This window comes from Trachemys scripta, chromosome 3, assembly GCF_013100865.1.
Source record: "Trachemys scripta elegans isolate TJP31775 chromosome 3, CAS_Tse_1.0, whole genome shotgun sequence".
NCBI lineage: Eukaryota > Metazoa > Chordata > Testudines > Emydidae > Trachemys > Trachemys scripta.
The window spans coordinates 168,352,180-168,378,704 of NC_048300.1; the positions used below are offsets into that span (position 1 = coordinate 168,352,180).

A 26,525-nucleotide genomic window follows, 5' to 3' on the forward strand; every position below is an offset into this window, starting at 1 on the left:
TATCTAGGCCTCACAAAGATACAAATAATTAACTGATTTCCCATTATTTATATTTAATTAGGTTTTAAGCAGTAATATGCAGTCTTTGAAAGAAGGATTTCGCTTGGTTTTGATGGCAGTAACTGTAGCTCAGTTGGAGTGTGGTCAGACCAGATGGCACTGTTCTACCCCCCAATTATGTCCTTTGTCAATTGATCTTTGGGGGGACTGTATTATGGGAATAAAATAATTAAGACTCCAGTATGCAAATGGACATGAAGTTGGTATTTAAAAGTTATATCTATGCAGTGTTAACATTTCCTTTCAGTACTACTATCTGGGATTTGTAAAACTTCCCAGCATTCCATCCGTATCAGGGAGATAATGAACCCCCAGCCCAAAAAAAGGCCATAAGGATGGAAGAGGCATAGTGAAAATAATCTCATTATCTTGTCTATTGCTTCTGAACTTGACACTTTTTTGGTGTCCTAATTGTCCGTGGAAGGAGAAGTGAGATTTCAATTTAAAAAATATTGAGAGAAGACCTTACAGGCAACTAAATTTTGGTCCAGAAAAATGTTATCAGAAAGAAGAAAAGAGGTAATAAAAGTAGTAACAGGGAAACTTAAGGGCCACATTTATAAAAATTAAGTTTAGGTTGCACTTTAAATGAGTTCTGAGAGATAAAGACTAACTCCCTCGCTGTGCAAATTTTTTTGTACCCAGTAGGTACTTTACAAGGTCTATACAGTTATAAGCAAGAGACAAAAAGTTCTGGTTGCTTTCATGCTAGAAACATATTTAAGGAGACAAGCAAGAAAGGACTGCATGACTGTGGGGGATTGGTAATGGTCCATAGGGTCTTTCACCTTTGGGTTGCCAGTTCAAATCCAACTCAGATAAAGTAATGACTGGAAGTTGCTGCTGTCTAATAGCTGTTCAGTGGCCTATGTGAAATGAATGTGATCACAGTCCAGTTCCCTCTGGATTGGCTCTACATCACATTTCCCCCTTCTCGCTGCATTTAGGATGCTTGTTCAAACTTTAGCAAAAAGGGGAAGAAAATAACGGGCATGGAAACTAAAAATTCCTTTCAGTCCTAGAAGTGGCTCCCTCCAGAGTACAGTAGGATTGAGGCTTCTTGGTGGAACAGTGTGGCTAAACTTGCACTGTCACTGCTTTATTAATCATTTATACCCACAGTGCTATGAAGGCTCCATTATCAGCACATACAGAGATGGTTCCTACTTCAAAAAGTTACAGTTTAAGACAGAGGACATTCAGATGGTGAGGGGCAGAAGGGTACAATCAAATCTATACAGTGAGATTAGTTTTATGCTACAACCCTTCTCTTCTGCCTTTGGCCCTCCTACCTGCATATTGTCCCTCTTCCAGGGCTTTCAGTCTACCACTTTCCCCGAACACTAAATACAAAGGCAACTCTTTTTTAAAAAGGGAAACAAAGCCAATGTATGTTCGTACCTATAATTTCACCCAGATTTGTCAGCCTAATTTTACATTTCCAGAACACCACAGCAAATTGCACTACAGAGCCTGGAGTTCTGGAGTGTATTTTACTCATAGGAAGCTGTAACTTCTGTCTCAGAAAAGAGTATATGTGGCTAGCAGCCTCATAGCTTTGCAGTATTGTGCCAGATAATTCATAGATCAACACTGCCACATTTGACGCTAGGAGGAGATAAACCACTTATTCCAAATGAGTCGAGTCCCACATCAGAGGATTGCCTTAAAAATCCCTACAGATTTTTTTTAAAGCCACCAGTTTAAAAAAAATGACTAAAGCTATAGGAGAAAAATGGCTTAAATACAAACATTTATGATGAGCTTTAATTGTAGTCAGTAGATTAAACATAAAACTAAAAATGCCATTTTAAAGGCTCACAAAACTTAAAGAAAAAAAGGAATTCTGCTGTTTGAGGTTCTTGCTTTGCTTTGTGGTAGTTTATCACTCAACCCACACTGCCCCATCTCTCTGCTCTCAGTTTCTCGGACAGTTTTTGAAAAAAATAAGTAAAGCGCTTTAAAAAAAATGATGTTGGGGGAATTTGATTCATATGCCAGATGCTCAGATGCTTTTTAAAAAAGAAAGAGCGTTTCAAAATAAAAATGCAGTTTGGAAACTGAATTCATTGTCCTCTTTACTCTGATCCTCTCTGTTTTTTCTCATACAGCCAACAGTCTGGCCCAGGGATTGACACACGCATATGTTTAGAAAAAGATCATGATACAATGAAATTTGTTCTGAGTATTTGCTTATGTTTCAGCAGCTTCTTTGGCTTCTGCACTTGGAAACATTTGAAATTTCCCACGACATCGCTGGCATAATCTAACTTTGCTAGGCTTGTTCTTCAGCCTGATCCTCAGAAGCATATTCAAGTTTGTGATGAAGAGTGAGCATACCCGGTAAACAGCAGCAAGCATACAAGCTTCCAGGGAGCATGAACATTTACTGCATCTTTTAATATGACAGCACAAATGCTACAGTACAGGATTGATTCATGTACACTAAAGCAAAGACATTTAATGTGAAGGGTCCATCCTGAACTAATCTCATTGCGCAACCATGTACGATAACACTTATAGAGCCAAATTCAGAGATATCATAAATGGTGGTTAAGCTACACCATAGTAGTAAGTTCATGTCAGTGTGAGAATATACATTTATAGGCTGAGGGGAGCAGAAGGGCAAAGATAGTGCTGGAAAAAGAACTTCAGGATGGTGTAAGAAAATTTAAGATAACGGAAGGCTCTTGAGGTTAGTTTATTTGCCAAACCTGTTCTTTCCTTTATGGCCCATAAATTACACCATCTTATGCTAACGCTGATTTGTAATTTACACTGCCATTTATGTCCTCTCTTAGTGTGAAACCTGGGCTCTTTGGGCCAGATTTTTCAAAGGTATTTCAGGACCTAAGAATTCAGGGTAGGCACCTAGTGGGATTTTTCAAAAGTGCCTAAGCAGGTTAGGAATTAGATGCCTACCTGAGTATGCTCTTTTAAAAAAAATCCTACTAGGCATCTATCTGCTTCTTTAGGTGCCTAAATACTTTTAAAATTCTGGCACCTAGATACCAAAGCAAGAAGCTCCTCATAAAAAAATAGGAAAGGGTACACTTAGAACTCTGCCATACCAGGGTAAATTAATGATGATTTAATAGTTGGTTCACTCTTAATGTCGAGGTATGGTTTATGATGGTTAATAGTTAAGAGATGTGTAAGCATGTTACAGACGAGGAGTCCATGTAATCTTAAATATGCTTCTAAAGAACAGTCCTCAATGTAAAGATGGTTTATGGATAACAATTAATGCCTCTATTCTTAAATGTATGATACAGATTCATCTTATTTTTACACTGGGGAGCTATTCTTCCAAAGTGCAGCATATTATCAAAGGGAGTCACATGCACAAGGGGGAAAATAGCTCCTATTGACATAGATTATTGCGCTCAGTTGCTAGATCCTAACAGTCAGGACATCCAAAATACTGTTGCCTATACAAAGCTGATCATCTAGGTATAAATTCAGATTTCAAATACAAGGTAAGGGATCCCTCAAAAAAAAAAAAAAAAAAAAAACATAAAAGGAACCTGGGCAAATTTTCAGGTGAGCTGACTATTTTTATTCAGTGTTTGCCAACAAAGAGACAGTTCCTATTAGCATGCAATATATAGAGATGTGAGCGTGGACCAAAATCCCAAATTCTGCCAGCATCTTAGAATGCCGTTAGAAAGGAAATATGGTACTAGAGCCATGACATCAATAACAGAACGTGAAATTTCCCAGTTAGCAGCAGAATACATTTGTTTTCAATAAGAAAATAGAAGGAAGGACTGGCACTCCTTCTACAGCAGAAAGTCTAATTGTCCCTGATATATTAACTAGCTGCGTATTTTTGTTCTCATAGATGGATTTCATTGGCTTCTCCATTCAATCTGTATGGGCTCTTATAATTTCAATGCCATATAAAAACTCCTTTTTGCCCATTTTCAAAAAGAACAAATAAATAAAAATAGGACCCAGATTCTCAGCTGTATGCATCAGAGGGGTTGCAAGGGATTGATGGTAGCTCCCTGATTCTGGGGCCAGTTCTGCACCAACCTTGACACAGCTAAGAGCAGTGTAGGAGTTGCTCATATCTACGCCAGCTGCCTGCAGCCACCGAAGAACTATAGTTATCGGGAGATTACTGGAGTGCAGTTCACACAAACCCCATCCCTTCCACACTATAACCACTGGGATATGCAGGGTGTTTGGAGCTGGCTTTACACCTTGGGAGGAACCTCAAGCTGGGGATATCCAGCTGGTTTCTGCTCCCTCTGTGCCATGACACTAGAGTGAGTCTCAGGACAAATTAGGTTGGTATAACTACATCACTCAGAGGTGTAAAAATCCACACCCGAGTGACTCAGTTAAATCGACCTAATGCTCGATGTAGACTGCACTATGTCGATGGAAGGACTTCTCCTGTCAACTCAGCTACCACCTCTCTGTGCTACTGCAGCTTTTAAGTATAGATCCGCCCCATAGCATATAAATTGAGAAGTAAATAAGAATATTTTTCTTTGAAGCAGTTAAAAACAAAACACATGTTAAATCTCAGACTCTGATCAGATTTGGTAACTGCATTGTTTGGTAATCGCAGATAGAATATCAGCAAATATTTTACTGACTCAATATTTAAAAGTAAATTTGGTTGTAAAGTAAAGTTGTAAAACAGAGTCGGAACAATTGTAGTGAAGATTTCTTTTCGATAATATCCCACTGGCTCATGATTACCTTAAATGAATGGCACACAGATTAGTTATTAAAATGCTGCCTTACATATTCTCTAGCATAAAAAGAACCCCAGCTGTTTATTTAGGTAAAAAAAAAGGCCAGTTTTCTGAAGTTAGCGGCCTCTGCCCTTCACAACACAGTAATCAATGCCTGACTCCTGATCACGCAAGGGAATCATTCTCACCGCATCAGACTAAAAAAGATTATTTGCCTTGCAAAAATTTAAATCCATACATATACATGAACAGCGAAAGGCATGCATTGTATGGAAAATGTCTCCAATAAAACACAACCACTATACTCCCTTTGAATGAAGGTAAAACCAAACGAGTGTGGGTGGGTGTTTCATTTTATTGTCTCCAACTTAAGTTTAGTTTGTGTGCAACACAAGTATAGATGTATGTATCACTCAAACAAAACAGATAGACAACATTTTTGATGGACTAACCCCAAAGCATCCTATAGCTACACTATGAACTGGAAATATAGTTCTGTCTTCAAAGTCTTCAGGAAATACAAGGACAGAGCTTGCTGAATTTCAGAGGTTCCTTGGCACTGATGAATGGAACAGCCAATGAAGAACTACTCACATAAGTAACAGTTGCAGCATCAGGTCCATCATTCTTAATCAGAGCAATCATCTTTCTAGACTCAGGTCAAAAGGCCAAAAAATTAGGTGTGAGGCTTTTTAAAAAAAAGAAGAAAAAATCCCCCAAGAATATACAAGTACCTTATTGGCTAGAAAGAGCTATCCCAGACTAAGTGGAGGTGTGGCAAAGGAATGGCAACTCTGCCAGGCCTTCACATGGGCCATACAAGTGATGGTAAGGAGGCTCCTTGTACCTTGCACTTTAAATGTAAGGGCCAAATTCTGATCTCAACTATATAAGTGAAGCTCTCATTGATTTCGGTAGGTGGGCTTCGACAGTATTCCCAAACCCAAGTGTTCAAAATCATGAGTCAGATCCTAAAAAAATCACGAGATTAAAAAAAAAAGAAAGAAAAAAGAAAATGTAATTTACCCTCAGTTTTTGAGCCTTAAGGGTTCATGTTTTCAAGTTTTTTCTCCACAACTAGAACAGGAATTTTGTGGCAGAGGCAGGCAGGGCTGACAAAAGTGGGGGAAGCCAGTAAAAATTACGGGGGCCCGGCGGTCCGGAAGGGGGCCTGAGGCCCGGGTCCCCCCACCCTCGTCAGCCCTGTTTAGCCGGTCCACCCTTGCTGGGGGGCCCGAAAAATATTTTCCACCAGGGCCCAAACCCGCTCTTGGCAGCCCTGGAGGCAGGGATGGAGCCCAGTTGTCCACTGCTTTTCCCAGGAGACTATCCTTTCTTTTCCTGCAGTCCCCTGCCTCCTTCACTACTGCTTCACTACTTCAGCTTCTGCAACAAATGAAGCATAGGTCCTACAGACAAGTCTCCTTCACTACACAACCCTGATTCACCCCCAGAGCAGGACCATCCTGTGCACTGAATAAGGCCAGGTGTCCGGTAACAAAAATAGTATGTGATCATGTCATTAAAGACTGTATCATAATGCACATGCACAAGAGGACAAAATGGGCAACATGGGCACCCTTAATTCTGGCATTTCCTGACTTTAGAGTGCTTGGACTTTGCAACCTTAATTTGTTTTTAAAATGTAAATTTTTTGTGTTTAATATTCAGTAGTTTAAGATCCCTGTAAGATTTGATAGAATATTTAATTTCAAGCACTCTGTATTTTATCCATCCAGAGTCAATTCAAAAGACAACTTGTTTATGTGTTAAATCTAGTTTGTATCCAGATTTTCCTGTACTGTCATAAGCTTAGGAACAGATAGACTGGTAAAGTAAAAAAAACATCCACATATATCGTGACATTGTGCTTCCTATTGCAAGTCATTGTTGTTTAATTAATTCAAACTAAGTAAGATTAGCAAGGAATTTATAGTCTGACTTTTCAGAAGTATGGGGCACAACTTACTTCCATTAACTTCAATAAATTGCTCATCACCTCTGAAAGTCAGGCCATTAAAATTGAATAAAAAATCAAGTGAAAAATGGACAACTTCAGCAATTACCTCATCAATGTGGGGAGAGAGAGATAGAGAGAGAGTGTTTTCCTTTGATGAGGTTTGGGGGAAGCCTAGGAAGCAATTTTACAGTGTCACATTTGTCCCTTAGTCCATTTTCTCCAAACCTAAAAGCCACTCCATGTGGTCCTCCTCATGAATATGACCAGTGCTTCTACAGTTTTGTTACTGGCCTGCTGATTTATATTTAATAAGATTCCAGGGATTGCCTGTGGCTTTGCTGCCCAAAATGAGCTTGGCAGGGCCTGGATTAGTGAAGCCAAGAAAAAATTTTTCCTGCAGCCTAGCCAATATGTTTCACATTACTGTTGTTTAGCAAGATAGGCTGGGGGATACTGAAAAAAACTGAGATCTTTTCTAGGTACTCCCACTATGCAAGCCTTATGACTAGCCAAGGGAAGAGAGCTGAATCCAAATTTAAAAAATTAAATTTTTGAAGGGGAGTGAATGATTAATTTATCTGCAAAAGTCTTGAAGAAGTCTATGGAACATCTATCTTATCCTAGGGGTTGTCCAGCTAAAAATTTACCATTTTCACCAGTGACTGTTAAAGAATCCAAAATTTCCTTGGCTTAAAATAATCAGTTTTAAATATTAGACTAAGGGTTAGATGTACAAAGGCATTTAGGTGCTTAAAGATATAAATAGGTGGAGAGTGGGGTTTACAAAATGCCTAAGCAAGTTAGGCACTGAACTCCCACTGATATTTCAATGGAAGTTACCCACCTTAACTGATTGGCTGCTTTTGTAAATTCCACCCAGCACCTATTTGCATCTTTAGCTGCTTAAATACCTTTGAAATTTGGCTCTTAGTTCAAACATTTATCTCACTGAATGGATTACAGGAGGTGTAGTGATTGACCATCTCACCAAGCGGAGTATTCCCAAGGCTCACAAAACTTTCCAAATATGGGAGGGGAAGGACTGGGAAGAATTACTTTGGTCTAACATGTTCTACTCCATTCAGAGAACTTGCAGTTTTGTTAATAGAGAGTGATGTTACAAGAGGGAAGTCTGCAAGTTTTGAATCCAATCAACCAGTCTTAGGCCTTTTTACTATGAGACTGTTGGAGAATGGTGCTGAGACAGACAAATAATCAAGGAGGCCTTGAGGGATGTTCAGACAAAACAAACAGGAATCAAACTATACACTAGACTAATCAATATCAAACATTTTATTTGGGTGCATGTGCGCTTCCTTGTGAACAATTCAGGTTTGGCCCAATATAGGTTGCATCGTGTTAGATTTTTCTCAGCAAAATTACACAGTATATTTTGTCCTGAAAGATTAACTAAAAAACAAGAGTCTGACAAACTACGATTGCTCTTTGCATTTGTTACACATTTAAAATAATGAATAAAGTAAGCTTTCTTCACAGGATACTTATATGCTGTCATCTTGAATTCTGGAAGTAACTACAAATATGTTTTTATAAGCCTACTGACACAGATCTTACCTCATCCTATGGTTCTGTGGCTCCTGCCCAGGGCCGGTGCTACCATTAAGGCAAACTAGGTGGTTGCCTAGGGCGCCAAGATTTGGTGGCGCCAAAAAGTGGTGCCCCCAATTTTTTTTTACAGCGTTCCTGGGCTGGGCTGCCGGCGGCACGCTGACATGTGCAGCTCAGACTCCCTCTCCCAGTGCAGCGGCTGCTCCATGCAATTATTGTCATTGCCGGCAGGGGCAGCGTGCTCGGGGAGGAGGTGGAGCAGAGGTGAGCTGGGGTGGGGAGCTGTCGCACGGCTCCCCGGGGAAGGCGGGAGCTGTCACGGGGGTGGGGGCGGGGAGTTGCCGCAGAGCTGGGGGCGGCACAAGGTGGAAGCTTTGCCTAGGGTACGAAACTTCCTTGCACCAGCCCTGCTCCTGCCTCAGTTTTCTTTTGTGTCACAGTGGCTTACCTTCTTTCCATTGTCAGGTGTGACTTTAACCCTCAACCTATACCAGGTAAATTCCATCCCTTTCAGGGTAAACAACAGTTCAAAAGAAGCTGGTAGGATCAGCAACAGCAGTAGCTAAAGCAGGTATTGCTGCATTGTGGAGGGATGGGAGAAGAAGATAAAATGGGGCCCAGCCAGGGCCTCCAAACCTCTGGACCCAGAACTGTGCAAGGAGAACCTCTATATAGCATCCCCTTTTCCCCCAGCCATGTGGCCTTGGGGACAGAAAATGCAGAAACGTGCCAGACGGACACTCACTCAAGCCAGCGGGAGCAGCTGCAGAATTAGCTCATGCAGGGACCCAGGGACACCGATGTCGTCACTGGAGTATTTTCTACAGACTTGACTGGACTTTCTCTGGCCCTGTGCGGATTGGCTGCATGCGCTCTAACGTCATCTCAGCCTGAGCTGTCCTGTCCTCTCCATTCCCTTATCTTTTTGTTTAGCTTATCCCCACCTAACTAAGGTGTGGTCTATACTAGAAAATTAGTTTGGTTTAACTATGTCAGTCAGGAGTGTGAAAAATACACTCTCCTGAGCAGCACTGTTAAGCCAATCTAAATCCCCTTGTAGACAGCACTAGGCTGATGGAAGAATTCTTCTGTCAGACTAGCTACCACCTCTTGGGGAAGTGGATTACCTATGCCATCTGGAGAACCCCTTCCATCAGTGTGGGTAGTGTCTCCACTGAAGGGCTTTAAGACTAGACAAGCCCAAAACCCACCTAAAAAACAAACAGATAAGTAAATCATGGAACTAACGTGATCTTTGCAGCCATCACATTGTTCATTCCGCTTGTGTGTTCTACCCCTTTCACCTCATCAGTGTCTGTGCTATTGGATTGTTAACCCTTTGGGGCAGGGACTGTGTTATTCCGTGTTTGTACAGTACTTAGCACACTGAGGCCCCATTCTCATTTGGTCCCCAGTGGAGCCTCGCAACCTGATCCAAACCCAATGGGATCCAAATACAAGTATTAGGGTCTGAAAACAACCCTACTCTCTCGGGTTTGCTCTCTGCTTACCTGCTCCTGCCTGTGGGTTCGGCTCAGCTGTGTGGCCCACTCCTTTCAGCCAACACCACCTCGCTGCACTGTGTGCTGCAGAGTGAGTGCCGATGAGACGCAGTGCCTGTCACTCCACAGCACACAGTGCAAGGAGGCAGCAGTGGCCGGCAGGAGCAGGGCATGCAGCCACATCCATGCTGACCCCATGGACAGCAGGGTAGCACAGTAAGCCCCCCATAAGGCTGAGACTCAAGGACAAGGCAGCAGTGGCAGTGCTGACGCAGGTTAACGGGGAAATGTAGGGTTCAGGTCAGGTTGGGTCTGAAAATGACTTGACACTCTCGGTCTTGGGTAAACTGTGGATTAATAAGGTTCTGGTTGGGCTTTAAAATTAGATCTGAATGGACATCTATTCCCTAGGCAATACCCTAATAAACATTGGACAGGTTCTCTGTTACCGGCAAGAGCCTCATATTTTCCATCTACCTTGTGTATCCCAAGTCTCTGTTCACAGTTCCTCCAGCCTACTTTCAAGCTGGCATACTGTGACCTTTCTTCCCATGTTCCTTGAATGTTCTGAAGTTGGATACACAGTTCTTCCTATTCATCATTATCCATTATAGCCACCTGGAAATCTAAGTGGTGCTTTTCCTCAGCTAGACTGTTCTTTTCTTACAGGCCTTGGTGCTTGGCTCTCTCAGAAGCAGCAAATCCTTATTGGCCAAATCAATCAGGCCTTCCTGTTTATTAGAGCATTGGTTTCGTGGCTACCTACATGAGCATTGCCGTAACTGCAGATTCTGGTTTGTGTGCAGCCTCTGTTTATGCTGAAGGATACAGATAGTCACATTCACTGAACGATCTCCACAACCTACTGGCTGAACTTTCTTGACCTTCTTTCACAGATGACCTGCCTTCTTCTGGACCAACTTCTGCTGCTGCTTGATCCCCTCTGCCTGAGTTTACAGCTCTATTTCTACCTTTGTCTTCAGTTAAGAAACATCATCACAGGCAGCTAACTTCTCACTGAGGATCCTTTCAGCTTTGGTCATCTGCTGGGCAGGCCCTCTTTTTCTCTGACTTTCTTATTCCTGCAACAGGGGGCACAGCTACATTCCTTCCTCATCAAGCTCTGAACTAGCTGGCCTCAGGATCCATCTTCTGCTTCATCTCTTCTACCTGCTGTTCCAGGGCAAACTTGGACTTCTCCATCTCATAAATGCTTTCTCCAGTGTTGACCTTGGGACTCACTAGGTCCACAACCTCTGTTGTTTTTTATTGAACTGCTGCATCTCCACCTTCTGCTCAAGAGCTTCCTCCACCAAAGTTCTGTTTAGGGAGGCGATCGTTGCCTCCTCTTGCATCTTCACTTCAGCACAGTTCTGCTTCTCTGTTCATCTGATTGAGAGGTTCTTCTCTTCTGCCAGCCACCTATGCAAACTCTTTCTGCTCATTCTCCAAACTGGAAATTGTCTGCATCTGGAGGATCCAAGCCCACAGTCAAGTCATCCATCTCTTTCTGCAGACGGGTCTGTTTCCACCTCCCACTGCTTGGCTTTGGGTTCTTGGGCCTGGCCTGGTTCTACAGGAAGGTTACAGTAGTTATCCAAAATACTATACTCCAGTTCTGAGAACTTAATTTGGGCATTTCTTTCTGCTGGACAAAAAACATCATTGAGACCACGTGATCCTCAGTTCACAAATCGCATCACAGTCGCACCCTCTGATGAGGCACTCCTATGTTTGGTGCTTGTATTTTCTCCACCTAAAGCAAACTGTCAGAACTTCCCTCTTTCCTCTAAGTGGGCTCTCAACTAGTTGTGTGGAGGGGTGCATGTGGTGTTAACTCTACTGGAGGCCAAAAATTCAGTGGCCCATCCAGAATCCTATAACTCAGACTGTCCTCTGGAGATCCAAAAAGCATGTCACATGGTGAGCAGTGGTAAACATGCCAGAAACAGCAGATTTTGTTTCTGGCCCTATTGCAACATCTGCTGCATTGCTGGACAGCTAATCAGACCTCCTGATGGCTCTGTACTAACCAAAGCAGAACAAACTGGATCCTGTATTACTGCTTTCCTAAGATTGTAGCCTACTGTAAGTAGGCCACAGCAAGCAGCTGCTGTTTCTGGATGGCAACAATCAGCCATTGCATTGCACTATAAGGCATGCTACCTCCTCCATGATCCCTTCCCTGGAGAAGAGCAGATCTTAGGAATCTTATCACTGGTACCTGTGTCACAGAGCTTTTCCCTGATGTTGTGGTGATGTGGCCACTGCTTCAGAGCCCTTTCATGTCACAGTTGTATTTCTTTGAGGCACCAGGTGCATTTATTGCGACAGTTTCCCTATCATCCTCCAGCTAAATTAAGAAAATTCCTCACTTTCTATGGTAAACAAAACTCCAATGTAAGTCCAAACTAGAGCGGAGCAAAAATTAAAATGAATTTCAATCCTATGGGAAATATTGGAATTTCAATATTGTTTTCATCGCAAATCATGATGAAAAGTTGAAATATCAAAACTTTTCATAGACTGGAAAGTTCTGAAAAAAATTTATTTGGAAATAGAGAAGTGTTTTATTTTGACATTTTCAGTCCAAACAAAATATATTCCTGTACTGAAACATTTCATTTTGGTTTGTTGAACTGTCCCAAAATGTTTTGTTTTGAATCAATTTAACGTTAAACTGAATCACCCTATGGTGCTATATTGTCTGATGGGAATTATAATTCAGGTGCTTGATGCCTCCTTTCTCCCCTATAGGCTGAGGGCTCTGGACAGACAACATTTCCTATGATGCATGTGAAGTCATGTGACTCCCACTATGCACCATATAACTTGCTCAGAAGGGCAATTGCATTGCCTCATGGAAGATATATATGGTTAGGGAGATGAACCCAGGGGAGTGAATGGGGACATATGATGCTTGAACTACAACTCCCATGAGACAATGTGACGCCATAAGATGATGCAGTTTAATGTTCAACTGACGCTAAATGAAACAGCTTAGGTCAGTTCAACAAACCAAAATATTCTGGTTCAGCTGAGGTTGAACAGACCCAAAATGAAATATTTTGACACAGTTTTCCCAACATAAAATCAAAACTTCCAGCAAAATCAAAATATTCCCACAAAAAAATTCATTTCTGTGGCAAAAGCATTTTCTGTTCAACAAAATATCAATGCTTGACCAGCTCTACTCCAAACAAAGTGGTTTCTCCAAGCCACTCTGCCCAGTTCCTGGTCCCTCTCTGAGTCATAGGCCTTTGAGGATCTGTATAATCTTTTTGCTTGATTCAGAAGAAAGAAAGGTGGACTAAACAATAAACAGGTTCCTACTCTTGAACTCTACTGTGGAAAAGGAAGCTGTTCAATATACCTGCTCACTTTTTTTCAACACACACTTCTGCCAAGCCTCTGACTGTCATCAGTCCTTCTAGATGGCACGGCTCACAAAGCCTGGTGTTTTGACTATTGTGCTAAGCCATAACCCCATTTTAAAGGTCACAGCACACAGTTACACCTGTCTGAGGATATGTCTTCACTTAAAACATTACAGCAGCACAGCTGTGCCATTGCAACTGCACTGCTGCAGCACTTCAGTGTAAACACTGCCTGTCTCCCAGCAGCATAGGTAATTCACCTACCCAAGAGGTGGTGGCCAATCAACGGAAGAAAAATTCACACCTCTGAGAGATGTAGCTATACCAATGTAAGTTGCTATTGTAGACCAGGCCTAAGAATGCTCTTTGACAACAGAAGGCCAAATCAACCCTAGCCAGTCCCTTCAACCCAAAAGGAATTCACTGCCAGGTTAGACCAAGAAGTGCTTCTTCCATCATTTTCACACAGGGGCTTACTAGTCAAAGGCAGTGTTCAGATCCATTGGGATCACCTCAGACTATAAAGAGACGATGTTAATTATTATCTCACTGATGGAACTATTGTTTTTTCAGGACAGTGCCACCCACTTTGGGGGATATGCTGTCCCCTTATGGGCCTCCTGATAGAGAAGAGGTCATGGTCTAGTGTTCTGCTGCAGAATGAGCAACATCCAGGTCTAAGTACCTGATTAGCCTTGCCCAGTTGTGAGCAGCCAAACTGCAAAGCCATAACTGAGCGACTCTGTCCTTGCTGCTACTGCACTCCTCCATCTGTATTACTAGGACTTCTGGGGGCACATCCCATGGTTCTCTGTTCTGCAGCAAGCTGAGCTGCTCTATAATTTTCTCTCACTGAATTGTGGGGGAAGCTGGTCTTTTCTTCTGGACACATGGGTCGGGGGAATAGTGGGAAGGCACAGGAAGACTAATAGCACTCAAGTAGTTTAGCCTGATTCCTCACTACTATGTGAGTAGGTTACCAGCCCAAATGAAATTGGAACCTAGGCTCTAATTCATACCTCCAGCCATCCCAGCTAGCCTAGGTTGAAAGCACCACCTAATTAGGGTGACAGGGCATGTATGTGGATTGGGGAAGGGAGAGGCAATACCTGTGTGAGAGCCTGGACTAACTCTGTAATGAAGACATACCCTAGGACACTGGCTCAAGTCCAACTCAGGTAACGTAACTCCATTACCATCAGAAAAGCATTTAATGGCTTACGTAAAAAGTTTTGGTTTCACCTCAATTTACGGAAGTCCAACATGACAAAAACAACTGTCCAAGAATATGGTCTGGCATTTGGAAATGCCTTGTGGTGGTCCATTTGAAATCAGAGTTCAGGCATCTTACCAGTATATATTTGTTCTGTGGATAAACAGAGGGCCCCTAACGCAAAGGTGTCAGAGTGGCCTCTTTCACAAGTGTTTACATTCACTTTCAAAAAGAACTAGGCCAGATTCTCAGCAGGCATAAATCAGTGTAGCTCCTTTGAAGTCAGGGGTACAGCAATATAAACAGGCCGAGTACCTGGCCAATTAGATTCCCTAGAATGTTTCTATAAGAATATAAGAATGTCCATACTGGGTCAGACCAGTCGTCCATCTAGTCTAGTATCCTATCTTCCAACAGTGACCAATGCCAGGTACTTCAGAGGGAATGAACAAAACAAGCAATCTTTGAGTGATCCATCCCCTGTCGTCAACTCCCAGCTTCTGGCAATCAGAGGCTAGGGACACCCAGAGCACAGGGTTGCATTCCTGGCCATCTTGACTAATAGCCATTGACGGACCTATCCTCCATGAACTCATCTAGTTCCTTTTTGAACGCTGTTATAGTTTTAGTCTTGACAACAGCCCTGGAAATGAGTTCCTCGGGTTGACTCTGCGCTGTGTGAAGAAGTACTTCCTTTTGTTTGTTTTAAAACTACTACCTATTAATTTCATTGTGTAACCCCCTGGTTCTTGTGTTATGTGAAGGAATAAATAACACTTCCTTATTCACTTTCTCCACACTAGTCATGATTTTATAGACCTCCATCATGACCCCACTTAATCGTCTCTTTTCCAAGCTGAAAAGTCCCAGTCTTTTTAATCTGCTCCATACCTGGAAGCTGTTCCATACCTCTAATCATTGTTGTTGCCCTTCTCTACATCTTTTCCCATTCTAATACATCTTTTTTGAGATGGAGCGACCAGACCTGCACACAGTATTCAGGGAGGGTGGGGGGTGGGGAGACCATGGATTTATATAGTGGCATCATGATATTTTCTGTCTGATTATCTATCCCTTTCCTAATGGTTCCTAATATGCTGTTAGCTTTTTTGACTGCTGCTGCACATTGATCAGATGTTTGAGAGAACTTTCTTGAGTTGTAGCAGCTCATTCAGATCCCATCATTTTGTATTGATACTTTGGATTATGTTTTCCAATGTGCTTTGCATTTATGAGAACTAAATTTCATCTGCCATTTTCTTAGCCAGTCATGCAGTTTGGGGAGATCCCAGGGGTGAAAGTGGGCCGGTTCGGCATACCAGTAAGAAGCGGTACCGGCCCATATGCAGCAATGTTAAAGCGCTGCCGCGGCACCGCTTTAACCTCATTTCCCCTTTTGCCCACCACCCCCACCAGGCTACTGACCCGGGGGGGGCAGGGGGGAGACAAAAGGGGCAGCTGCCCTGGGGCCAATGATTTAAAAGGGCCGTTACTGCAGCAGCGGCTGGAGCCCCAGGCCCTTTTAAATCGCTGCCGGAGCCCCAGCCGGCATGGGTCAGGCAACACAAATGGGTGGCTGGGGGAAGCTGACTCCCCCAGCCCCACCTCTTCTGCCTGAGGCCACGCCCTTTTTGGGAGCCTACTCCGGGCCCCCATACCGGTAATAATTTTATATTACTTTCACCCCAGGAGATCCCTTTATAACTCTTCAGTCTGCTTTGAGTAATTTACTACTACCTTGAGTAATTTTGTGAAATCTGCAAATTTTGCCTCCTCTCTGTTTCCTTTTTCCAGTTCATTTATGAATATGTTGAACAGCACAGGTCCCAGTACAGATCCTTGGGGGAACCTGCTATTTACCTCTCTCTATTTTGAAAACTGACCTTTTATTCCAACCTTTTGTTCCCTGTCTTTTAACCAGTTATGGATTCCTGCAAAGATCTCCCCTCATATCCATGACTGCTTAGTTTGCTTAAGAGCCTTTAATGAGGGAACCTTATCAAAGGCTTTCTGAAAATCCAAGTACACTATGTCCACTGGACCACCCTTGTCCATATGTTTGTTGACCCCCTCAAAGAATTCTAATCTATTGGTAAGAACTGATTTCCCTTTACAAAAAACATGTTGACTCTTCCCCAACGAATCATGTTCATCTGTGTGTCTGATAATTCTGTTCTTTACTATAGGTTTCAACCACTTTGCCTGGTACTGAAATCAGGCTTACCAGCCTGTAATTGCTAGGATCACCTCTGAAGCTTTTTTAAAAAATTGGTGTCACATTAGCTATCCTCCAGTCATCTGATACAGAAGCTGGTTTAAATAATAGGTTACATACCACACTTATTAGTTCTGCAATTTGATATCTGAGTTCCTTCAGAATTCTTGGGGAAATAACATCTGGTCCTGGTGACTTATACTGTTTAATTTATCCGTTTGATCCAAAACCTCCTCTGCAGACACCTCAATCAGGGACATTTCCTCAGATTTGTCACCCTAAAAGAATGGCTCAGGTCTGGGAATCTCCCTCACATTCTCTGTAGTGAACACTGATTCAAATAATTCATTTAGCTTCTCCGCAATGGCCTTATCTTCCTTGAGTGCTCCTTTAGTACCTCGATAGTCCAGTGGCCTCACTGATTGTTTGGTAGGCTTCCTGCTTCGGCTGTACTAGAAAAAAAATTTTGCCGTTAGTTTTTTTAAGTCTGGCTATCTGCTCTTCAAATTCTTTTTTGACCTGTCTAATTATACTTTTACACCTGACTTGCCGGAGTTTATGTTCCTTTCTATTTTCCTCAATAGAATTTAACTTCCAGTTTTTAAATTGCCTTTAACTGCTTTTTTAACTTTGTTGTTTAGTCATGTTTGAGGTAAATATAAATTGTAAAAGATTGTTTTTCAATTTTAGTTTAAATGGACAAATGTGCATAAGAGAGACAAGATGGGTGAGATAATATCTTTTATTGGACCAACGTCTGTTGGTGAGAGACACAAGCTTTCAAGCTTACACAGAGCTCTTTTTCAGGTCTGGAGAAATAACCCAAAGTGTCACTGCTCTGTGTAAGCTCAAAACCTTGTCTCTCTCATCAATAGAAGTTGGTCCAATAAAATATATTACCTTTCACACCTTGCTTCTCTAATATTCTGGGACCTACATGACTACAACAACACTGCATACAAAAATGTGCATAAGGGCAGGAAAAGTATGTATGTTGCTCATGGAGGGATGGGTAGAATGACCTGTTATTACAAGGCTTTTCCATCTCTTATTCATATAAAGAACACTGACATTTTCCACAGAGCCAGCTGAGTGGGTGCTTGGGAGCACGTACAGTATACAGATGTCCACAGACTCCAGAAGGTTAAATTGTTGTCTTGTCTGTTTGCATCATGTACTGTATGTTGCCTTTTAAACTGGGGATACCTCGGCTTTGTTTTCATATTCACTTTTAAGCAAAAAATACTGGTTGCCATAGCAATATCTTTTCACCCTGATTTTTTCTTCACACTGGCTTTTCTTTGGATTTCTGCAGTCTGCAACAATCATCACTCCTCTGTCAGATTTGCAGCCCCTTACTTCTTAGCAACTTTTAACTGTCTCAAACAATAACATACTCAATAGAAGACATGCAAAAGAGCCACAGTGTCAAAGGGATTTCAAATTTAAATAAGATACTTAACTCGGAATAAAACTTCACACCTGTTTTCTTATTCCCATTTCTGTGTCTTTACATTTCAGTTTCAACCATATAGTGTATTTCACTAATCTTATTTTACAGACTAAACACACAGTAGCAATCGTGCTCCAGTGATCCTGATAATTTTGCAGTGCATTTTGGAAGTTCTAGTTCACTTAGCACACGTCCAGTATCACTATCTTTAAAGCTAAATACAACTGCTTAACACAGACATCCGAATCACACTTTATCTATAGCAAATTGCTTTCAGACCAAAGAAACAAACATGCTCCAGCACTGTGAATTTGCCTTTACCCTTAACAGTAGGATAAAATTAGCTACTTTGCACTAATATAGCACTTTTCATACAATGATTTCAAAGCACTTTAAATAAAAGTGGATAAGTATTATACTTATTATTTGACTGATCAGGAAAGTGAGGCACAGAGAAATTAAGGCCAACATTTGCAAGCAACTAGGGTGTCTAATGTTAGGTACCTAAATCCTCATTTAAATAAGAGGAATCAATGGGAGTTGTGAGTGGTAGGTACTTGTGTGGAAATCAGGCCATTTCTTCAGATGCCTAAATATGGATCTTGGCCAAAGCAACTTGTCCACATCAACAACAATAATTTTGTGGCAGAGCAGAGATTAGAACCCAGGTGGCCTGGCTTTAAGTTTCCTGCTCTAATTTGAGACAGTGCTGCCTCTCATATTTATAAATTTTGATTTTCTGCATTTGTTTAATAAAGTATGTTTGAGATTATTTTTGGCATTTTTACACTGGGTCATGAAACAGCATGTTTTGGCCCTCTCTAGCCTCACTACCAACCTGCTTACTCCAGGCTGTGATTCCTGTGCTACCCGGAGTCCCAAGTAGGAAGCTGATAAAGGCTGGTTAGTGTGTGGAGTTCTGGAGTTTTGCTAACATTTTTTTTCCTGTGTGTGTAAAAATCTAATTCTATCTTTAAGTATTTTATATAGGCCTTCACTTGTTAATTTTAGATTTAATTTAATAAAACAAACAATATTCTTCTTCCCCTGATCACCCATTGCATCGGCTGGTAGAGGATAAGTGAAGCAAAGGACCACAGCAAAGAAGCTGAACAGATATCTGTTTTATGAGACCCATTTGCTCACCCTTCGCACAGCACTGTCCTTCAGGGGTCTGAGTGAAACTCTGATGCTAATAATAATGATGAAGGCAAACCAATTTTATATTATTCTACTAGTGTAAATTAATTCTCTTTTTCTTTATTTCTGTAGAAGGGATTGGGGACTGAGAAATGAAATCACAAGGTTATGTTAGTGAAATTGTTTAGGAGGCACGTGCAGACCATTGTGAGATACATTACTAGCTTTTAAGTACAGTGATTAGTTAAAAGTCAGTGGATTCTGGAACTATGGCAGGGGGCGGGGGGCTGTTAAACCTTTAAATTAAATTAATGGAGATATCCTATCTCCTAGAACTGGAAGGGACCTTGAAAGGTCATCAAATCCAGCCCCCTGCCTTCACTAGCAGGACCAAGTACTCCCAGATCCCTAAGTGGCCCCCTCAAGGATTGAACTCACAACCCTGAGTTTAGCAGGCCAATGCTCAAACCACTGAGCTATCCCTCCCCCCAGTATGATAGATCCAGGAGCTCCTCAGGAAAAGGTGTCTCTCTGATAAGTGAGAGTTGTCCCACATTCTACTAACATGAATATTCTAGTGTGTCAACAATATATTATGGACCTGATCCTGCATTCCTTGAACACCTTGATAAAGCCCATTAAATCAATGGGAGTCTTTCCATTGACTTTGATGTGTTTTGGAACAGGCCTGTTATATTTGCTGTGACTGTAATAAACATATTGGGTGCAGTAGTAATGCAGCACGAGCTGGTTCACCTGAAGTGCAATTAAAATGTGCACCTTTTTGTTGACTAAAAAATAAATATAATACAAATAATATGTTTATAAAAGTAGAAGAGTCCTTTGAGGATAGTGTAATGCGTGCTGTCTAATCATGCTGCAAGAGCTAGTTGGACAGAGATTATGAAACTGTATGGATCTGGCTAACCTAAATCATTTTAATCTCTTCTTTTTAAAATTACTGAAAAAATATGCTAAGTGTATGTTGTGTAAATTATCAACACTATCATCAGCAGCATCCTTAAAAATATATTCTTGGGCTATGCTCTCACCTGGATATGTGGGAAATTACACATATCTCCAGATGCAGTGAGGCAACATACTCTTTGATATTGGATTTAATTTGATTTTATATCCCACACAATTTTCAGGATGATTTAAAGATTACATTTTCTAGCAGGCTGAGCTATATATCCTTGAAAACACTAGAAACATTTTCTTTTCTAATTCTTATTGGTATATATGACCCTTCCCTGACGTTTTTAGCTTCAACATAACTGCTCTCTTTAGCCTGCTAACAGCAGCAGCAGCCTGTGATCAATCACAGTTGATTGGCTCATGTGATCTAAAAAGCTATGCCTGTCCATGGGAGCAGAGATGGTGTCTATGAACTATAATTTAAAGAGCCTGGTGTCTCATTTTTGCAACCAATGAAATTTAGAGAGAGAAAGAAATACAGTTTTTATATCATGATTTCCTCTACTAAAATTTACAGTGGTTATATATAAACACTAAATTTAGAAATGTGTGATGTTTTGATTACTAAACGCTCACTTTTTTTAGAAGGTCATATTAAGAAGACTTATCTCATCCTGCCAACAGCTAATGTGAACCTGTCATCGTGACAGTATATTTGCAAGAATCTGGCTAACCTAACTCAATGCAATATTTTGATTTCTGCCGCCGTACTTTTCTATCACTATCCATATACATGCATGGTGTGATTGAGGCGTACACACTATTCATCCCTGCTGAGGAGGGAAGTGAAGAATGATGATGACTGGATTATTAATGAAATATTGGAAGTTACTGAAAACTGACTAAACTCTCATTGACTTCAAAGGGAGGAGAACGGAATCCACAAAGTGAGAATGTACACTATTATGTATAGATACTGCCATTGGTAGTTGACTATTTATAATTATTTGACTGAAAGAGCCTATATGATATTGATGGTTTCTTGCCATTTTGTTTTTTATTAATTTATTTATTTATATAGCACTCTATGAATTAAGGACCTCACAGATAAAAATATGGTCAAAAGCTGTTATCCTTGAGTCTGTCCGAGTTTTGTTCAGTACATTTCCCGAGAGAGGTGGGGCAAAGGCAGCTGGCTAAACCTTTGTGTTCCATCCAATCATCAGAGCAGCTAGGGATCAGTTCAGCCCCCCGCCCCCATAATATCTGAATGCTTCATAACTTAATGCATATATACACATTTACAACACAATAGGGAAACACTTTTGTTCCCATTTTATAAATAGGAAACTGAGATACAGAGAGGCTAAGTGACTTGCCTATGGTCACACAAAAAGTATATGGCATAGCAGGGACTTAAACCCAGGTTACTTAAGTACTAGACTAATCCCCTGACTCCTGGTACACCTTACTCACTTCCCCTTATTTCCTAGGACACTGGGAACTAGCCAGGAGTGGCATAGAGCTAATTAAACCAGCTAGGGATTCTCCCACTCTAGGAAATCCTCAGCAGCCCATTTAGAGTAGCTTAACAGTCCCTTTGTACCACTGTGGCAGCACAAAGGGAATATAGCTGGGGTGGGGAGGAGAGGGACTGTAGCTGGCCCACAGTTCCTGCCATCATGACTTTACTTTCTAAAGAACATAATTCCATAAGGAGATGAGCACCTCCTGTGAGGTACTGAGCATTACCATCAAAGATATATAGATTTCAGCACTGTTCAGGAGGTACTTAGCTTAGCATTTTGCAAGATGGGCCCTAACATAAGCTTCAAAATAAGGTCCCCATTATTTAGTGAGCATTCCTCAAAGGGGCTGCTACATTTGTAAGAAGTACTTGTGTGAGAATGGTTTGCAGGAGCTGATTCCTACGTTTTAAATTGATTTATTTTCCCATTCTAGCCTATTGTTCATTTGTGTATTTATGTATCCATTGTTTGTATTCAAGCTTCATAAATATTTTTAACTTAAAAACAATTTTTATGACAAAATGTGTGTCTGACGTAGCACTGCAGAGATCAGGTCTTATTGCAGTGCTATTTACTCAGGCAAAAATATAATAATAGATATTTCTGTGGGGTTGTTGCAGGGTTGGGCCCTTGTAGAATTATAACAGAGTCAATAAGAGACAAGCTGAACTTTCTCCATTTGTAAAATGCAGAAAGCAAGTTTGGGATACTCTGGGGGGCGGGGAAGAATATGTAAATATTTCAATACAACCTCATTTGAGCCAGAGGCAACTGCTTGTGAGTCATCTAGTCTGTCCCTTGGAGTTATAAAGACAAGGTGGGTGAGGTAATGTCTTTTATTGTACCAAGTCCTGCTGGTGAGAGAGAGAAGCTTGCAAGCCACACAGAGCTCTTCTTCAGGTCTTCTCAGTGTTATGGCAGGATTAAGTCCTTCATTCCTTAATCCGGTGGTTTTCTAGATCTTTTATTCTTTGGATCACTTTGAAACAGAGAGAATCCTTCATGAACCCATGAACTTTTCAATGCACAGTCTCCCATTGCTTGGTTGTCAGAATGTTTAATTCAGGAGACCACCAGGAAGGATGACTCAGAGCACTTGCAATCTAAAGAGAGCACTTCTGTCCTCACCCATCCTTACAAAGTGGGTGTTTAGTCACTCTTTGGCAGCCTGTTCCACTGCCTGACTCTTCTTATGGTTACATTCTAAAGGCTAAATTTTCCTCTCTGATATGCTGTGTATCCCTACTACTTCAGTGTAGATGGGAGGAGACTTCACAAGGTACATTTTCCCCAATATTTAATCTAAATTTTCCTTGCTGTAACTTAATCCCATTACCACTTGTTCTTTCCTCATTGACTAATAGAAATAATTGATCCATTTTGATTTCATTTGTCTTTTCTCTAGACTGTAATAATCCAGTTCTCCTAACCTTTCCCTAAAGTTTTTATATTCCAAACTTTATTTATGAATTGGTAGTTGGTTGCCTTCCTCTAAATTCCCTCCATTGCATCCGTGTATTTTTTTTAATGTGGTGTACAAGACCGATCATACTTCAACTGAAGCCTAGCTAGAGCACAGTACAGAGTGGCAGCTACTTCGCTTATTCATTCAAAAACATTACTCTAGTTAATAGGACCCTCCTGTAAACATAAACCCTGTTTAAGTTTGTTCTAGTGGGTAAGGTACCATAGTGTAGGTTGGGACACTTGGATTTTATCCCTAGTTCTGCCATTCACCTACTATATGACCTTGGGTAAGTCATTCAGAGTGGGATTCACAAGGGGGATGTAGGCGCTTAACTGCCACTTTAAAGTACCTAAGTCCACTCAGCTGCCACCTAACCCTGGAGGTGCCTAAAGTCCCTAGATTTCTAAATTTCAGCAGCTGGCCACATGGGCCTAGACTCCTCAGTCCTAATTCTGCTTAATAACTTAACGCCTAGCGCATGCCTCAGCCCCAGTGGGATTCACGAAATAGGTGTTCCCACTGCCTGTCTTCCCTTTGGAGTCCAATTCAGTAGGTGTGCTAGGAGGAAGTCTAAACCCTCACAAAAAGATTGGAGGAGGAGGTGGTTACCCCCTCATAAACTTTCAGCCCAATTGTTAGAGCGCTACTTCCCAAAAGAGAGCCCTAAACACTGGGCTGTGGTATATGCTGGGCAGGTCTCTCTCAGTCTCTCCCGTTGAAGCTGTTCCACTGTGTATAAATAATTAAATTGTTATTGAAGTAGGAGAACTGGAACCTGGCGTCCTCCCTTTCAGGTGAGGGCCTTAACTACTGGATTATAGAGTCATTCTCATTCTTGCTCTGGCCCAATGTATATTTAAGTACTTTATGAAAAATGGAAGAGCTTAAACAGGAAAGTGAGAAACCTCCACCCCACCATATCCTATTGCCCAGTGCTTAGCGTATTCACCTGGGATGTGGGAGACAAGTTAAAATTCCTTCTCCACATTAGGTGGTGGTGAGAATTGAATTCAGATCTCCTGTATCCTACTTGAGTGCCCTAAGCAGTGGGCTAAAAGTTAAAAGGGGGAAAGAATTGTAGTGCCTAAGTCCCCCTTGAGAATCCCACATCTAATCTTTCTGTGCCTCAGTTTCCCATCTGTAAAATAGGGATAATAACGCTTACACTTCTTGGTAGAAGGCCACGGGAGCAATGGATAAAAAGCACTGTATCAGTGGCAAGTATCATTCTTATGTACATTCTTTATAAAGTTAAAATATATAACTCCCCTTCTGCTTAATTTGAAATTCACAAAGTTCAATGATGTTTACAGTTCTCTTGTTTTTTTTCCCTCAAGAGTCCTGGAACTATTTCCCTATGTTCACAAGGGTTGCCCATTGGCATCAGACAAAACCAACTGAATTTATAAGCATAAACATTACTCTGTTTCCAAGTTAACTGTGCATCCTCTAACACACACCGGGGAGGAGGTCCTTTTACAGCTCTGGGAAAAGCACTATTAACAGAGTATTTTCCCTATATAAAACATATGAGTATTGTAGTGTTCTCTGGGGAAAACATAACCAATACACAAGAAAATAATTAGAACAATTGTGACCTTCTTCATAAAACTTTGTAAATAGGCAGCTCCCAAAAAGCTGAAGTGCATGGAACTTGACACTAAATTCTCAAATTTCCATATACTCTAGGGATTTCACTAATAACAAAGACAATTGGGGTAGGTTGTAGACAAAATAATTAGGTCTTTCTTTTCCCCAATGAACTCCAAAGGTCTTGTCATATATTTCTTAATATTCCATATTAGGGGGATGATGATTTATTTGTCATCTTGCACAAGTCCAGAGGTACAGATTTTAAAAATTGACTCCTAAAGTGCCAATATTGCAATATATTGTAACATTACCAGGGTCTAACTTCAGTTCAGTTGCATCCATGTACATTCATAAGCTAAATTAGAAGAGTGGATTGACTTTTTGCTTCCATGGGAAAACTGCATGGATTGTCTGAAGGCTCTAAATGAAATGACATTAAAGAAGGTCACTTTTGATAAATATAAAAAAAAACACAATTAGCAAACACTACTAACCATTCATTGCTGCAAGTTGAATCCTCAGTTCTATTTTTTTAAAATCTGTGTCTGTTTTAGGATAACTAGCACCACTTTTTTGATTTGACAGATCAAAGAATTCTATTGCAGTCAGGTCCACAAGGATTCAGGCACTCCTTCCTGCTCTATATAACTTCAGCAGCAAGAACAATATATGCATCACCTAATTTAACTGCAAATGGCTCTTTTTTGCATGAGTTGTCTGTTTAAAGAGAATGCACAGCAGAACTCTTAACTGCATCCCAGAAGTCATGAAGCACCAGGCAGATAAGATCACAGTGGTTACCAGGAGTAGCAAATGGGAAAAGCACTACAGGAAATGAACTCTTGTCACTAATCTCAAGAGAGTGGTATATTTAGGTCAATTGTACCTGAAATCGTTTGGTGGGGTAATTGCTCTTTGGTCCAGACTCTGCTTTCTGAGCCTGTCAGGGTGCTTGTAGGTCCACTGGATTGGATTTACCAATTTTCCTCCAGATTCATTTTCTAAAAGGAAAAAAAAACCACTCAGCTAAAAGGCAGCAAGCTTAAAAAAAAACAGAATCTCGTGTGTTTTTTTATCTTTTAAACTAAAGTTTATAATAAATACACATTAGAATACATTTTTAATATAGATAACTGATTTCTGCAGACAATTTACTGGAATAAAAATGGTCTAAACATTTATTCAATTATTCAAGCCTTTTATTGTGCCCCGTAAAATTAAGGATGTAAGGTGACTTTTGTAATATTTTACTGCTTTAACTGATCAGTTAGTAACCAATACAAAATTAAAATGGGATTTAAATCCTATAATGCATTTCAGGCTTTAAATCTTGGAGAGTCCTTTATCTGACTAAGTGTTAACTGTTTATTGTACTGTTAATTTTACATGTGTTGTGCTTAGAACAGTGTGATAAATTCAGTTTTATAAATCAAATCTAATAATAATGTCATAAGCCAGATTCCACCTTTTACACAAGTTACTTGGATTCACACTGGTACCAGAAATCAGACTCAAACTCTGTTGTTTTTAAAGTTTTCTTAGTATCTATAATATTCTGTTTTGACAATATAACTCTAGTAATCTTTTTTCACATTAAAGATTTAGTGTTAATAGGACTAATTTTAAGATAAGAAAATGCCTTCTCTAGCATATATTCAATATATATTCACCTATAATGCAGATACAGTATCATGTTTTAAGCTATTATTCATTGTTTGGCATTACTGTCGCCTGTAATTAAAGAAAACTCATGATATAATGAAATATTGCTGAAGATTAAAAACTTACTCATTTTGCTTAAAAAAAAAACTAAAGC

The 26,525-nt window shown here is 40.7% G+C and overlaps 1 protein-coding gene across 5 annotated transcripts in view; it reads right to left on the reverse strand.

The window, feature by feature from the left end:
• The window catches only part of MYT1L (myelin transcription factor 1 like), a 384,470-nt gene that overhangs the window by 246,870 nt on the left and 111,075 nt on the right, over positions 1 to 26,525 (reverse strand). For all 5 annotated transcript variants that reach the window (XM_034766417.1, XM_034766420.1, XM_034766422.1 and 2 more), the window contains one exon: positions 25,596 to 25,710. The gene's annotated coding sequence lies outside the window, so the exon portion shown is untranslated. The remainder of the gene's footprint in view (positions 1 to 25,595; positions 25,711 to 26,525) is intronic.